Source organism: Lichenostomus cassidix, chromosome 1 (genome assembly GCF_008360975.1).
Source record: "Lichenostomus cassidix isolate B80296 chromosome 1, HeHo_3.0, whole genome shotgun sequence".
NCBI classification, from domain to species: Eukaryota; Metazoa; Chordata; class Aves; order Passeriformes; family Meliphagidae; genus Lichenostomus; species Lichenostomus cassidix.
The window spans coordinates 114,607,242-114,624,272 of NC_139479.1; the positions used below are offsets into that span (position 1 = coordinate 114,607,242).

The 17,031-nt window shown below is 42.1% G+C and overlaps 1 protein-coding gene across 2 annotated transcripts in view; it reads right to left on the bottom strand.

Annotated features, from left to right (window-relative positions):
• ADAMTS5 (ADAM metallopeptidase with thrombospondin type 1 motif 5) overlaps window positions 1-16,353 on the bottom strand; it is a 101,983-nt gene extending 85,630 nt beyond the window's left edge. For both annotated transcript variants that reach the window (XM_085078163.1, XM_085078157.1), the window contains exon 1: window positions 15,939-16,353. The gene's annotated coding sequence lies outside the window, so the exon portion shown is untranslated. The remainder of the gene's footprint in view (window positions 1-15,938) is intronic.
• Between the last annotated feature and the right edge of the window lie 678 nt (window positions 16,354-17,031).

Consider the following 17,031-nt stretch of genomic DNA (forward strand, 5'->3'; position numbering starts at 1 on the left):
AAGGAACAGTCAGGACTTGGTAAGTAATTTTTCTTTCTTCTTCTGCTAGGCATAGGATTATTCCAAATTCCTGATGGTGGTTAGTGATCTCAAAAGAAACGGAATTACAGAAGCAGGAGTGTGGATGGCAGGACAGGCCATTTTCCACTGATGAGTTCAGAGGACACTGTGAACTGTGTCTGCTGCTGGAAGACCCCAGAAACAGAACTGTAACAAGGATTCCTGCTTTGTTTATCCTCTAATTTTGGGATTTGAAATTTAACTCCTCTCTCTGTCTCCTCCTCTCCCCAGAAAAGCTGAGAAGGCACCACGTGTTTGGATTTAGCCGCTTTTGGATGTAATTGCACGAAATTCACATTGACTCTGGGACTCTTGCCAGGGTACATGCTGACAGAAGACAGCACAGACCTTGGGCTGATAATGAACCTTTCTTCAGTCATCAATATTTCACATTAAATAATCATAGAGTAAGGTCAAGAACTGCAGAGGGACGTAGAAAAAACTACTCATGAGACTATGTGGTGAGGATCATTTGGTGTGAGGAAAAATTAATTTTAAGTGGAGTTTTTACCTGCACCATTTCACTAGGGACAAGCTCCCATCTTTGGGCAAACACTGCTCTTCAAGAAATAGCCACCTGCTTGTGGTGGAGCCACATTACCCTAGAATAAAAAGCACAAACACCTGCCCCAGCAGCCTGCTGCTCGTTTTAAGCAGTGGTGCAGAAACAGAGTTTGCCCAGTCCTTGTACAGCTGTGCCTTGCAGGAAAGGGTGGACGGAGCTGTTCCCTAACCTTGAGTGTGTAAAATCACGGGCTCTTCATGCTCTGGAATTGCAGAGCTCACTCCTCCCAAGCCTCCTGGATGCACAAAGGGAGCGAGCAGAGGGTTGGGAGCAGAGGGAGAAGGGTCGGGCTGTGGCAGGGGTTTCCAGATGGCAGCTGGGGCACCAAGCAGGCTGCCTGACACCCAGAAGTGCAGGACAAATGGCTGCTGCTTGTGCTTGGTGAGCCCAGAATACATTAGATTTGTCATGCATGTGCAGGCCATCTGCCAGGCTAATGCTCAGCAGTGCCAGCGAGCTGGGAAGGCAGCAGGAGAGCTCAGCTCTCTCAGGGGAGCAGCTCCCTCCTGAGCTGGGTGAGGAAGGGCTCTGCCACTCTGGGTTTCAGGCTGCCAGCAGTAAAGGGTTTTTTCAGGCACAGCATGGCCATGGGAATGCTGTCACAGCTGTGGAAGGAGCTGCATGTTAAATTGTGCCCACAAAACACATCTGTTCTGAAAAGTGGGCGATTGCACGTGCCAACAGCTCATTTACAGAGACTGGAGTAACCATTCCCTTTCACCGTTCTTTGTACAATGCCAGCTGCTGGCAGGGAAATATTCACATTTCTTGCCCTCCCACCACTCCAGGGCACTGTTGGAGTGTAAGGGAAGCACAGCCAGCAGTCTGGTTGGGATTTAATCTCTACCTGCTTTGGATGCTCCAGAACTGAGTTTAGTGAGATGTTCCAGAATCTAAAAAAATGTGTTGGAAAGGACTTCTGGAGGCTCCATGGTCCCAACTCCAGGCTAATTATGGACTTACAAAGGGCTTTTTCCAGTTGAATTTTAAAAATCTCTGAGGATGGAGAGACTTCACAGCCTCCCTGGGCACCAGGGCCAGTGCTTGGCCACTCTCAGAATGAAGCCTAATACCCTTTAAACACAAAGGGAAGAAATTTGAATTACAGTTGTACCCTGCTAGTTTTTCTCCACTTAAAATATTATACTCTACTTGTTCCTTCTTTAACCATCAGTGAATGCAGGTTGCATTTAGCATTTCATATATAGGCCCAATTTCTTCACCATGTGAAACTTATTATCCGGAAATATGAATGGAGAAAAATGCCTAAGTATTACAACAAAAGGTAAGTTTTAAACTTTTATGCAATTGGTTTTTTGGGGTGGTGGTGGGGAATCATATCTGTATAATTTGATCAAAGCATTGCATTACCATCTCCTTTTGTCTCTGTTTGCATGGAATTTCACAAGAAAAAAATTTGGGCTTTCTTTTAGTTTGTTTTTTTTTACTAATACTCTACCTTTCCTGAATCCAGTCAGGAACATTTTGGAAGGGACAAAAAAAATCACTGCAATACACTGGAATTTATATTGGCCATTCGTCTCTTTGAAAATATTTTTTCCCTTTCTCACAATTATTTGGTACTTCTAATTCAAATCGGGCTCCTCAGCTGGGTTTTAGGTTTCATGAGATGGCAATGCTGCATCATGATTTAAAGAGCCACGACACAAAGGTCTTGTCATCTTGTTCCATCTGTCTGACATGATCTTAACTTGACATCAGAAAAGATGGAAATTATGCCATATTAAACAAAGTTTTATCCTTTTAAAGAACAGCAAAAAAAGCCTTGTAGCTTGAGTGAACACTTGTTGTTCTTGCCAAAGTCACAAAACTGAATTTTTTCATGTGGCATCTTATTATTAATCTTTGTAGCACAGGTGTGATGCCCACAATGAAAGGTGACATCCCTCAGGCTGCTGGGAATGCTTGAAGTAGGAGCAGAAGAAGGAACCAGGTAAACAGAGACTATTTATACCCTGCTGGAGACAAGTCATGAGGCTGTAATGGACAGCTATAGACAGGCAATGACATAGTGGCTCATGAAAAGAAATCGGAAAAAGCAATTGGAAAATGTTCTTCCTTATTCCTTCTATGAAAAATAAGTAGGAAAAACACCCTACTAACTGGGAAAAAATGCAAATCCTGAAGGTGTCTGATAGCCTTCCTGTTATGCTGAAAGAAATGGGGAACTGGAAGCCAGTGAGAGGGGAAGAGAAAAACCCAAAGCAAATAATCAGGTTGTTTACAAGGAAGATCCCAGGAGCTGGATGAGCAGCAGGAATGGAATGGGACGGGCTGGTCTGGCCCCAGCCCAACTCCCCACGGGCACAGCCTCCCCTCAGGAGTGACAGCATCCCCAGCCAGTAACCTCCCAGACAAAAATATTAACTTCCCTCCTCTCCCGGGCTGGGGAGCAAAGCTGAGCAGGGCTCAGGCAGCTCCTGAGGCTGGATTAACTCTGCTGGGGCTGCCTTTTCTGTTTGCCCTTTGCTTTTCAGGTTTCCCACTCCTGCTCATACACTTAGGTCCTTCCCATACCATCCCAAACATGCTGGTTCCTAAATCAGCTGTGATTGATCCAGATGTCCCAGCAGTGACACATTTCCCTCTCACCCTGGCTGGGGTCACACCTGCTGGAAGAGCACTGCTCGAGGTGCTGTTGGAACACCCTGGAAATCCCTCAGGCACTTAGTCTACTACAAAAAAAGCTGTAGGGTGATTTCCTTCATTCACTCTGAATCCATTTACCCTTGATTTTTCCTCTCTGTTTCCCTCCATTGTCTCCTTCCTCCTTTTCCTTTTCCCCTTCCCTTCCCAGCATCCCTTGATCCATGCTCACTCTAGGGCTGCTGTCATGTACTTTCTTCCCTCACTGTACTCTTTCCCCCTTTCTCTTTTTATGTCCCTTTTGCTAAATTCATTCACCTTTCCTGCTACCTCTTCTCACTTACCCTCACCTCATTCCTTACAGGTGGGGCATCTTTTTTTTACTGCTAAGTTGCTCAGTTTATTTTCAAATTCACTTTTCATGGCTACAAACACAGAGCAATCCCACTTACATACTACATAAAGAGCTAGAGGACATGAACCAGCTGAATTTGTTCCTCCTGAGACGGCTCTGGGTCACATCAGTCCTGTGATAACATTAATGACATGAAAATAAGGAACAGTTGGGCACAGTGACCTCCATCCCTGCATTCCCACTGCCCTCCCACATCCAGTGTCCTCTCCTGCTGGCTGTGGTTGGGTGCTGAGGTGGTTAAAGCATAAAAACTCTGATTTTGGCTCAGAGAACATGGTGGCACCAGGGCAGTTCAGGGCTCAGATACTCAGCAGCTGAGTCAGGGAGGCAAAAGTTCAAAGAAGGGCAGCATCTACAATCAGAAACATGTTTTGGGCCTGAGGACTAGAGGAGTTAAAAATAGGGACATGTGGGCTTAATTACAGAACAAAGGGAAAAGGGGCTAGAAAAAGGAACAATTTTGGGAAATTAGGAACAGTTGATCAACCAGAGTATTGTGAACAACCTCAGACGCTGCTCCTGCTTTCCTTACAGCAGAGATCCCAACCATGTAACACATGACCTGTGCTCTGCGTGGGAATGAAATGCATGGGGGGCTAAAAACTCGAGATGCACAGCTGACAGGATGATTTTTGCGTGGTAAGAATAGGAGTTACTAGGAGCTGTTCTTGTAGAAAGTGTGCAGGCACAAACACTGTAACAGCCTTCAAACCCACAAAATACAAAACCTGTCTGATCCATCTCTTTGACCAGGCTATTCATGTCCTCTTTCTGAGACCATCACAACCTTGCTCCCCTGTAAAGTGAATGGATTCTTCTCTTCAATTTTCTCTGCTTAACGGAATATGTATTTGAGCAATACTAAGAATCTGAAGATATTCAAGTTCAACTGCATTGTCTCTTTTTGAATATTATATTTCATCAGGTATGTCTGCAAACGTTTCTAAGCATTAAAATTCTGATCAAGGCAATAAAAATATGATGACAGTTGTCCTAAAATTTGGAAATGCTGAGGCCAAACTTCATTTTGACTTGAGCCTAAACCCTGCAGTAGCCCTCAGATTTCTTGACCCAGTTCTGTTTGCCTGTTTTGAACAGCTTCTGTGCTTGTACAGATGGTAGGAGATTGTCTCAGCTCTGAGGCAAAGAAGAAACCTACCACAGCAGAGCAGTGGCCAAAGCAAGCATGGAAATTACTGGATCAGTGTATTTGACTGCTGCTTTCCTTTCTTCTTGCTCTAACTCCAGCAGGGATGTTTAAACATGCCTGGCTCTGTGCACTGTCCAGTGCTCCAGCTGGACTTGGATTTCACAGTTGCCAGCACCACTTGGGAGTAAGTGCCGTGGCTTCCTGGCTGTGTCTTGTTTTGCAGTGCTGAAACACCATTTTCAAACATTATCCTTTTGTTCCAGCATTTATCGTTCAAGCTGCTGTAATACCGAATCTAGATTAAGATGAGGAGCTTATGCAGAACTGTTTGTTTCCATTGCCCAACACAAATCAGAGAAATGCCATGGTAAATTCCGAGTCATTAAGAGGGTCAGGGAGCCTTTATGGCAGAGCTCTAAATGTGTCATCAAACTGATAAAGAAGCAATAAAAAAATGTGTCTGATCCGTTTTGGTGATTGGTTGTGGTGATTACAGAGGAAAAAGGAACTGATTTTCTCTCCCAGCCCATCTGATTAACGTAAGAACTTTCCCCTGAGAACACAAGGAAATATCAGCCAGCCTTGAGGACTTGCAGTCCCGAGCAAACTCTGTCCAAACAGAGTAAGAACCTCCACTTGTTACTCAACCACGCAACAACTTCTTGTGGGTTTTGTCATAATTGTTCTCGGACACAGATACTCTTATCCAGTGCTGATAATTTACAGTCATTTTATCACTGAAACCTGGGTGCTTTGCCGTAGCCCTGGAGCTGCTCAGATATGGCAGAGATCAGTACTTTGAAAGAGTCTGAGGATATTTGTTTTGGATCATGTTTTCTTGGAAGATAGCAAAGAAAAACCACTAGTTTTTTAAAAGCTATCTGACTCAGCAATCACAGAAATTATAAGTGCCACTGCAACCTATTGCAGAAACCTGCAAGGATGACTTTTTTTTTTTTAACTACCTGAATTTTGTATGGTCACTGTGTCATCTGTATATTATTCCTGACATCTAGAATGGGTGGAAGATAAAGAAAAAAAACAAATCTTTACTTGAAATAAGAGACTAATGATCATTTTTCCTCTAAAATAATAAACCTTATTTGCTCCCAAAACCAAACAAGGACATGAGAAAACATTCTTTTGGGTCCAAAGAGTCTCCGTGGCCAATCTGACTTCCTTTTACACCCATCTCTATCTTGGATGCCACCAATGCCTACAGGAAAAAGGGCATCTCTCCCAAGATGCATCCATGGAGAATTCATACATTTTATGTTGCAGGAATTATTTCAGGTCACCAAAAATAAGGGAGAACAATTTCAGAGTGCAGCACATATACTGTCTCCTGTGGAGATTAGAGAATGGTAGGTAACAGCTTGAAAATAGCATTTTCTAATTTCCAAAGGAATATTTGAAATAAACTTTCCTCTTTCTCCCCTGAGGTATTACTGAAATGACAATTTCTTTCCATTTCCAAGCAAAGAATGCTTCCAAAAATATTTTCTTGCTTAACCCCAACACGCTGCTAAGACATAAACTTTTAAATGTTTATTTTCTGCAACTCCCAGAGTTTTATTTCTCCTCCTTTTATGTAGGCCTGTTTTGCAAAACTTGATCTCCAGTGCCTAAATATGGAAAGGCTGATAATTTACACTGGAACCAGCATTTGGGGAACTTGTTTATCTGGAGAGCTGGTTTGAATAGAAATTGTGAAAATGCACTAAAGAGGAAAATTGACTGCCAAAATTAGACTGGCACACTTCAGGGTTTTAAAGGCCAAGCTTACTGCAGAATGGCCTGATTAGCTCTGTCTAATTCATTACTTAAGTACAGTTAATGTTGGTGTTCTTCAAAACTCTGGAAGATGAAACGTGCAGCAAATATTTGAATGCACAGACTTCAGCTTTAGGGTATTCTTTTGGAATACAGAGTGTGTTCAGTGTTCCAAAGCACTGGACATGTTCAGACAAAGCTCTGCCAGGAGGGTGGCTGAATATTCTCTTCAGTTTGACCTCAGGGCACTGTTCTTGGTTGAAGCTTTTCTCTTCCCCCAGTAGTTGTGGTGCTCAGCTTTGCTTCAGTGGGAACAAAGCTAGCAGCAAGCTGGAGTTTTCTTTCCTTGTTCCTCCAACAGTTTTTGGGATTTCAGTTCAGTCCTTGATAACAAAGTTTCCAAGTACCACAGGAAAGTTTGGTTTTCAGGCTCCTCAACCAAAAGGTTATTTCAGTTACTGCCTTGGAGGGCTGGATGGGAACTGATGGTGAAGGAAGACAAAGCTCAAGATCCCAGCCTGAATCCAGCAATTCACAGAGCTATAGGAGGTTGAGGCTTTCTGCTGCCCCAGATGTTATTGACCGGAGCAGAGAGGGACAGGACAGGAGGGAATGGCTTCAAAATGACAGAGGACAAGAAAAACAGGATATTGGGAAGGAATTGTTCCCTGTGAGGATGGTCAAGCCCTGGCACAGGGTGCCCAGAGAAGCTGTGTCTGCCCCTGGATCCCTGGCAGTGTCCAAGGCCAGGCTGGACAGGGCTTGGAGCAACCTGGGATAGTGGAAGGTGTCCCTGCCCATGGCAGGAGGTGGAACTGGAGGAGATTTAAGGTCACTTCCAAGCCAACCCATTCCATGATTCTGTGATTCTCCATCTGAAAACCCCCAGCCATCTGACTGTGAGCTTCAGGGACACTGCTTACAGCAAGGAGAGATTTGCATCTGCTAAAAGCCAGCTTACTCAGTTTTTACCCCAATTCTCCATTTGGCCTTTAATCACAGAATTTCTTGCACAAATCTGCTCACAGAAGAAAATCCAGAACATACAGTTTCAACTTTCCCTTGTACAGTGTGGGGATCCACTCCTGGCTATGCTGGAAAATAAAACCCCTTCAAGGTAAAGAGGGCAGTAATAGAAATTCCATGCTCACACGTGCTGGGGTTTCATTTCAGTGACATCATTTATCAGTCTGGTTTTGCCAAAGGGACGAAGTTCACGTTGTAGGATCCAAAAGCAGCATCTAGGATAAAATGAGTTCGAAAGGCCTCAGGTTTCAAGAGGACATGCCAGCCTTTGGTCTACTCACTCGAGTTCTTTGCTGGAGATTTGGATTTGTAACCAAAACTTTCTTCGTTTCAACCTTGAAAAGCACTTAGAAAATGAAAACACACTCCAGACAGTAAAATAGGCTGCATTAAAAAAGCTCATATTATTTTTTGGAAAGACATGAAGAGAATTTAGAGGGATTTCATGCAGATTCTCTAGTGAAAAGGCATGCCAGATAAAAAGCTTAATCACATTAACTCTCTAGAAGACAAAAGGACTGGCACACTTTATATATGTCAACTTATAGAAATCCTAAAACTCCACAGAAGGGTTCTTGTAATTTAATGCACTCTGCAGCCTCTTTTTAGCTCCTTGGACATACTTTCTAATATTAATTTTCTTTTTTCACCTTACTATGTATAACTTAAGCAAAAGCTGGACAAATGTCAGTGACTCAAATGCACAAACACAGGTGACTAATCTAGCTAAGCCCTGGAAATAACTGGGTGAATAAAATACAAACCAGTTGGGTTAATCTAGGAATGAAGAGAAGGAGATATCCAACCAGCAGAGATGAATTCTATTCCTGCTCCAAGCACTGAATGAATGAAAGAAAAGAAAATCAGCATGTGAGAATCTCTTTTCACCGTCTGTTTTCAGCTGGTGTTGCGTTTCTCTCTGATGATGTCCCTTATGGTTTTGTGCCCTTTGTGCACACTTGCAGCCCCTCAGACAGCTTGTTCATGCACATGGGACAGCAGGAAGAACAAGTGAGCCGAGCAGAGGGTGAAAAGTGAAGCTGGGCAGAGAGGAGCAGATGGCACACTTCTGCTCGGGGCTGGTGTCCCTAAAAGGCTCATTTAGACACCAACCTAGAAACAAGGAATCCCATTTGATTCTCTGCTGAGTCTCTTTAGATATTACCAAAATTTGTTTGCTGCTTTAAAGGAACTGCGTGAGAAAATGGAATGTTATGAAATCAGCCAACTCTAGAATGCAGTAGAGGTGGGAAAGGGTCAGATTACTCCATCCAGACATTTTCCCCTCATGCAAATTGTCACCATTTGGTGAAGTTCTCTTACACAACAATTGTCTTCCTAGATGACAGCAAATCTTCCCCCAGAGCTCTTTCTTTCATTCTGACCAGTGTAGGAAGGACCATAACAATGGGTGTGCAGTGTTCCTCCCCTCCAGAACTCGCTTGCAGCCTCTGTAGCTGAGAAATATTCGAACACTCCATGAATGTTCTTGTGCTTAAAGACCTTCAGTGAGCTTTTCACTCCAGGATTTTACACAGCTGCTTTCTGAATCCATATAAACTTTTAGGATCCACAAAGAATTCCCCAGGTCAGCTAGGAAATATATGAAGAAATGTAATATTTTTGTTTTCTTTTGCTGTGGGTTTTTTTTCCCCATTTCTGTTCGAATCTTCCACCAGGTGGTTTAGGTCAGCTCTCCTGCAACAGGTGCCTAAACCTGAGCAAGTAGGATTTTCCACAGAAAGCCCTCAAATGGCAGCTCTGGCTCTCTCTAAAAGCAAGGTCCTCTTTGCACTTCAGTCAGTGGGGAATTTGTATGAAGTGGGACTTGTGGGATGATGCTTTAATAGGATCAGTGAGTAGTAACAGAATCCACAGATATTTAGGGAAAGACATCAAAAAGGTGCACCTTTCTATCGTCAGTTTGATTTGAGGAGGGAGAAGAGCACAGAGCAGTCATGTCTATTCCTTACCTCTCCTTTTTGTGGCTCTATGAGTTTTTGGCAAGTATTCTGGGTTTGGACTCCACACAGACAAAAGGAGCCTTTTCCATACTGATGAAAACATAGAAGGAAAAAATGGTATCGTTCTTCTGATGGGAAAATGAAGATCAAGAATGCTGTTAAATTATAATATAGGCCTAGCAGAAAATAGAGGATGGTGGAAAATACTGACAGTCTAGCTGGCTTTTAATGAAGGATAACATTTTCCATTACAGGAAACATAAAGCACTGGAAAACATTTTGAAGAGCTATCATTTAAAGTTTTGGGTTTTAGTGGGAAATATCCCTGCTCAAATTGTATTCATGATACAATCTCATAAATATGGGAACATAAGTTGCCTTTAAAGTTTTGGCCTTTTTTCAGCTTATTTTTTTTTTAACCTTTTATATTGTATTAACTTTTTGTTTGCTTTGAAGAGAAAAACATGCTCCTCTCTGTGTTTCCATTCCCCTCCCAGTTTTCTTCTTTTAATGAGATGCTTGACTCAAATATCATCCTTCATGTTACCCTCCTAAATTTTTATGTTCTCTCTGTTCTTGTTTCTGGCAACATCAGAGTCTGCCTTCTCCCTTTGTAGAGCTAAATGGATTTCTTAAACCCAACAATTCTAAAATCAACACCTAAACTGTAATTTCTGTCACCTCTTGCGGATATATCCTTTTTAATTTGTATTGCCTTAGTTTTAATCAATTCTTTCCTCATTGCCCAATTTAGGCTATTCTTCTGCTGTGTCACTCTATAGATGAAAATATTAAAGTAACAAAATACCACAGAGCAGTTTATCGATAAATCTGCTTAACAAAGAAATATCCTTTAAAGAAAATTAAAATGGTTTGCATTTGTCCACAGTGGATATAGATGTTTCAGATGCACTGACCTAATTCCAATTCAGCTACCAAATGTAGGCCTTTTTTCTTACTGTCAAAGTGGTGGCAAAAGAAAGATAAGATAAAGATTAATAAAACAGATTACCAAAGCAACTTCATTTTCTGCGTTTCTTGGGATTAAATTTACCAACCTTTTGCAAAAGCTGAGCCTTAATTCCTCTTGAGAAGGTGCAATTTACAACTACGCCATTTAAATTAAATTATTACCACATTAACAGGTGAAGATTCAGTCAGTGTGGATGTAAAGTTCACAAAACACACTGTGCATTGTAGTAATGAAACATGAGGTTGTTTGGGGGTTTTTTTGTCCAGCTGAAAGTTCTGTGGCTCTACCAGCCAACTGCTTTACCCAGCTCTATCCAGTGGTGTCTGAGATTCTGGATGACTTCTTTGTTCTGTTTTTTCTAGAATTTCACTACTTGGGGAATGTTTACTGTCTTACTGCAACATTTAGAGTTATTCACACAACTTTGCAAAGCTCCTGGAGCTGATGGGAAGCTGAGCCAGTGACTCCCTGTGCTGCAGTGACAGCCCTGTGTGACTGGAGCAGCCTGACCACTATTAAATGGCCATTTGCCAGGGCTGGCTCTGGAGCCCTCACAATAGCAATAATTATGTTTGATTAGGCCTTTTGATCGTGGAGAAATTGCATTGTCCCAGCACACCAGGGCTGTACAAGCCCCTCCTCAGAAGCTGTGCTGTAAATTTGATTTATTACAGGCAAGCCCCAAAGCTTCCACACAAAATCCATGGATATGGCCTCTGTATCTGACCCTCCTCTCCCACCCACCCCAGCTCAAACATGCCCAACACTGTCCCTGTTACCCCTAATCTTCACATTATCATTATCATTATCATCATCATTATTATCATTACTGTGTCTTTTAAAGGATAAAACTTACATAACCTCAATGACGCAAAAGCCGCACAGGCTCAGTAGGACCAAAATTTCGTTCTTGTCAGAGCAGAATTACCTGTAGGTGTTTCACAAGGTGGAAAGAAACCTTTCAATTGCCTGTCAGATTCGAAGGTATTTCAGGTAAGACTCCAATTTGCCTGAAATTTGCTCACTGAAAATTGAGGAATGTTGTCACCCCACTGCGAGCACAGTTAAATCCTGACAAAATGTCACTGCTATAAACTGAGCCATTAATGCATTTTGTTTGTAAAGTGGGGAGATTTTCCACATGCATGAGACTTAAAAGTCCATTTTACATGAGAAACAAAATTTCAAATTGACAAAATCAAGTGCTGTAGAAAATTCTTGCTTCTTTTTCTTACAAGTCACCAAAGTGCACAAGTATTTCAAACAGCTTGACATCTGTATTACATAAGCAGAAAGCAATTCAGCTGCTTGGAGAATATAAAAAACAACTTTGACCTTACACTGGAGTCATGCTTCAAAAGACTGATTATTCATATGAGAAAAATTGCTCAAAAACAACTGCTTGGAAATATTCTCAGAAAGAAAATGGATCGATTGTTCTGAGGCATTAATATAATTATGGTATAACAAACTGCATTTAAAAAAATTTTTATTCCTAAGGCTTTTTCTTTTTTCACAATAAGTGCTTCATTTGCTAGTGTTTGAAATATTTTATCTTTCAAAATGTTTCCCTTGTTTGCTCAGCATATTTTTTAGCTTGCTTGAATGTAACTCTTCAAGAAGACTGAAAGTTGCTGCTAACAGGACAATTTCAGGCCATGTTGCCTCCCATTAATTCTGACCCCATTATGGTCAGGAACCACATCACTGTAGGGCTAAAGTTTTGTGCTGGTTGAAAATACTATGAAAGTGTCCAGTAAAAAAAGTTGTGATTGAATAAATTTTCAATGTATTCTTGATATCATACTAAACTACACAAATTCTGGACTTATTTTAGGGTAATAATTATTTTTAGGAAATATTTTCTCGCTGGAGGAGGAGATATAGTCCTGTGGCTGAGGGGCTGAAGTTCAGGAAATCTGGGTTCATTCCCAGCACTGCTCCTGGCTTCCCCTGCAGAGCTGGGCGGAGAGCTCAGGGCCATTCCTGAAATCTCTTGTGCAGATCCCCAACTCCACTGCTGTCAGCAGTTAAGGATTGCAACAACTCAGATCATAACCTGGATGAATGTTAAATTCTGAGGCCTTGTTTCCTCATCTTTCCTCTGAAAACGGTGGGTTTCTGTTCTTCCCACCCACTCTTCCTGCCCCTGGAGCTTTTTCAATGTGTGGATGCAGGACTGGGCTTGGGCTCCTCTCGAGCAAAGTGAGGTGTGTGATCCCTGCCAGTGCTCTTGGAGCAGCAGAGTGTGCTCAGTTCTTACAGCACATCAAAGTGAACTGAGCTCCAGAGGCTCCAGAAGAATCATAAAGTTTGCAAATCACCCCTAAGGTCATCGAGTCCAACAATTAACCCAACAGGGCCACATGCACCACCAAACCATGTCCCCAAACACCACATCCACAAGTCTTTTAGAACACTTCCAGAGATGGTGATTCCACCCCTCCCCTGGACAGCCCTTTCCAGTGCTTTACAATCTTTTCTGTGAGGAATTTTCCCCTAATCTCCAGTCTAACCCTCCCCTGGCCCAGCCTGAGGCTGTTCCGTCTCCTCCTGTCCCTGTTCCCTGGGAGCACAGCCTGACCCCCCAGCTGTCCCCTCCTGTCAGCAGCTGTGCAGAGCCACAAGGTCCCCCTGAGCCTCCTTTGCTCCAGGCTGAGCTCCTTTCCCAGCTCCCTCAACCTCTCCTGGTGCTCCAGCCCCTTTCCCAGATCCATTCCCTTCCCTGGACACTCTCCAGCCACTCAACGTCCTTCTTACAGTGAGGAGCCCAAAACTGCACACGGGATTTGAGGTGTGGCCTCACCAGTCCAATTACAGAGGACAATGACTGCCCTGCTCCTGCTGCCATGCCTTTCCTAACTAAAAAGTTGCTGTGTATTCCACATGAGAGGTTTCTGGAGAGTTTTCTCCACGTTGTCTGTAGTTCACCTCAGTGAAACCATTTCAGAGAAGGGTTTTCTCTTAGTGCTTTGGTCACAGAGATCTAGACAGTAACATGACATGACATTAAACCGATTTTAAGAGGTAATTCACTCAATGCTTCTGATGTGTATCCTAGTTTTATCACTACAGAATCACAGTTCAATGGTCTGCTTCTTGTCAAGCTTGAGCTATTCTTTTCCTACCTTGCATTTTTCAAATAGTTTTTAAACCAAGGGAAGGAATTTCACACCACCAATCAAAATAAGCCACTCAGCAGAAAAGTTTCAATTTCCAGCTCTTAAGAAATCACACAGATTTAAATCAGATTCATGAATTCCAGAGAAGTTATGCATTTATGTTCTCAATTTCCATGACAGAAGTTGCAACTCAATAGGAAAATCCAAACTCTCTAATAGTTACCTGCTGAACTTAATTTTGGGCAGAACCCATTTGTTTATGTCTGCTAGCCTCTCACTGGAGAAATGTTAACCTCAGTACAATATTAACATAAACTTTAGCTCATTCATTTTTGAGCTAAAAAACCAAAACAAACAATTTCCTTCTTTATACTTAACATTGATATCTATTTATTACGCAGCATATCTTGCTCTTACCAGAGGCCAAGCAAGGACCATAAAAAATATCAGATGCATTAATTTACAGCAAAAGTGTGGGACTGTGAATCTCCTTGAAAACTTCCCTCCACCAAGACAACACAGTGTCTGTAAGATGTTTTTTCTCTTCAATGCTAACTTAGCCAGAAAGGACATTTTCATTAAAAAACATTTAAAAAACAAAAGTGTGTGTGTGTGTGTAGAAAAACTGGGAAAAACTCCCACATCTGTGACCTGATACCTGTGTGTCAGGAATGATTGGTGACACTGAGGGTGCATAAACACCATACCATAATGTAGCAATTAATTCAGCTTCTTCCTGGTCACCAGGATCACATTTGCTTTTTCTTCTGTTGATTACAAATGTTGCGTGATTGCTTTTAATCCAAAAGTAATAAATTTGTCCTGACTGCTTAATCTCATCTGTAAACTGAGCTCTTGGGTTTCATCAGCCCCCAATTTATTGCATTTTTGAGATGAAACAGCCAATGTTTGATTCGGTTTGGGTTTAGTGTGCTGCATCTTTTTCAATTCTTACTTTTACTATGTTTCTGTTTACTTAAATTCCTTCTGCAGATAAATTGGAACCAGTAAGATGTTTAGAGTTCCAAATCTATTTTTAAAAAATCTTTTTCTCTTCTTCCCCGCTCCATGTTATCCACTTGGGATGCATAAGCAGCACCAAAGACATTTCACATGGTGCAGCATTAGTTGAATCTCAGTTTCATGTGTTTAAACTCTCTCTTTGCAGTTCTTACGTTGGCCAAATCCAACATTTTGCTCTGCCAGGAAATGCCAGGTGGTAACAGAGAATAATTTTAGGTACTTTTTTAGCTGCACACCAGGTGGTGATAACACAAGTAATAATATCAAACAAGTATTAGCTTGTTTCTAACCCCTGCCTCCACATGCTACAGATGCAAAAGGTCATTTATACGTGCAAAATGCAACAGAAATTCCACCCAAACTGGTCCCTGGAGTATCCAGGAAGCACCCTGGTGGAAATTCCCCAGTGACAGAGAAAAAGGCAATAGAAAAAAAGCCCTGTTATCAATCTTTTGTGATTATGATTTGGAATGAACCATATCAGGCAAGTACTTCATGGTGTTGTATCACTCACTGCATCACTCTTTCAATCAAATGTGACATTAATAATATTGCAATTAAAGGCTGTGTCGTTATATAAGACTTACCTGGCTAGAGGGATATTTGCTGTGAAACAAAAAATCCACAACCTATACAAGCAATGACCTAAAATTAGAAACAAATTATTTCTCCCTTTAACTTTCATTAGAAGGAGTGGTTAGAGCTGTCTACTTCCTGTGGAAATAGATAAAACAGGTACCTTTTGTCTTAATTTCCACATGCACATTTCCAAATCCTAATGTTTTCTTTCCCTCGGCAAAATATTGCTGTATTGTAAGCCTTAGGAAAGGATTCTGGACTACCTCAGAAACTGTATTGAAATAAAGTCACCCAAATTGCAATGTCAGATTGCTTTGCTTTTAATTTCAATATGAGAGTGATCCATTCCAAATGCTCTGGAGAAATATTTCCTTGTTCAGCCCCCTCTCACTTCCCCCTCAGCTCCTCCTCCAGGCTTCCTCAGGTCATTTCCAGTTTGCTTCTAATGGAAATTCCTTCTGACCCCAATCTCCTGCCTGATGAATTCAACCTTTTGCATGTATCAATCATGCAAGCCTTTAATCCAATTTATGGGGGGCTGGGGAGAACGGGAAGAAGCAAATATATGGAGATCAGTGGGATCACAGCAGTGTGCTCAAAACCCACCCTAAAATGGCTGAAATTAAACAGTCTTCTGACTCTGGTAAATGAAAGGCTTTTCAATATCTTGCTGCTTCTTACCTGAGCTGGAGCCAATGCTCAGGACCTTTTAGACTCATCAAATTATGGGTTATTGTTCTCTTTCCAAGGTCTGCCTGGCAGTTTCTCCATGCAGTGAGTGTCTCATCAGCATTAAAGGCCTCTGGCTGATCTCCTTGTGCATGCATAGTTTGCATGCCTGGCTGCAGGAGAAGTCCTCCTGGCTGACCCCTGTCCCAGCCCAAACGTGGCCAGGCAGCCATCAGCACCATCTTGTGGTGCTGCCACCTCCAAGCCTCAGTGCTGTCCTGGCACAGAAGTGGGAAGGGCAATCCTGGAATAATCCAGCAGGCAACACCTGTAAGTCACACTCTGAATCTGGAAGTGACTTTGACCTACAGACCTTTAATGCCCTGTCCCATGGCCTCTGCACGTAAAAACTCATGTATTTCAGAATAATCAGAGGTTAATTACACCAGTAATTGGCCTTTTCCCCTCACAGTCACCTAAGCCCATTTATTTCTGCTATCACACCTTTTACCGGCTGAGTAAGAAATTCATCTTCAAGCTGATGACTGAGGCAAACTCCCAACTGCCACCTCTATGAGATGCAATTCAGCAAACTGCCTGACTTTTTGTTAAAATGCACTACTTCAATTTCCCCTCTCTTCACCTGCTTATGATCATTTGATTCCTTAAAATTGAATTGGAAAGGATTTGTTTTCAAAGCAAGTAAAGTCGAATAGGAAAACTAACTGGGGTAACTGTATCCCTGTTCTTCAGCAGTAGCTTCAGCACACCCCCATCCCCTGGGAACATTCTATCTGGAATATTACTTTATTCCAGAATAATCACTGTGCTTTCAAAGCAAACTAATTCTTCTTGGGAGGAATAAGGGAGAGGGGGAGGGAGCCCAAACCACTTTCACTCTGGGTTAGAATTCCCCAGCAGCTGTTCCTTGCTGCTCAATACAGAAGAGAAGCCTGGACAAAAATGTGCTTTTCTGGGATTCCAAATGGACACAGCCTTACCCTTAAAGAAGCTAGATAAGAAGTTGAAATTGAAAAGAGAAAAAACACCCCACCTCAACATACATTGCCCTTATAAAAAGACTTCTTATCAAGAGCAGCAGCTG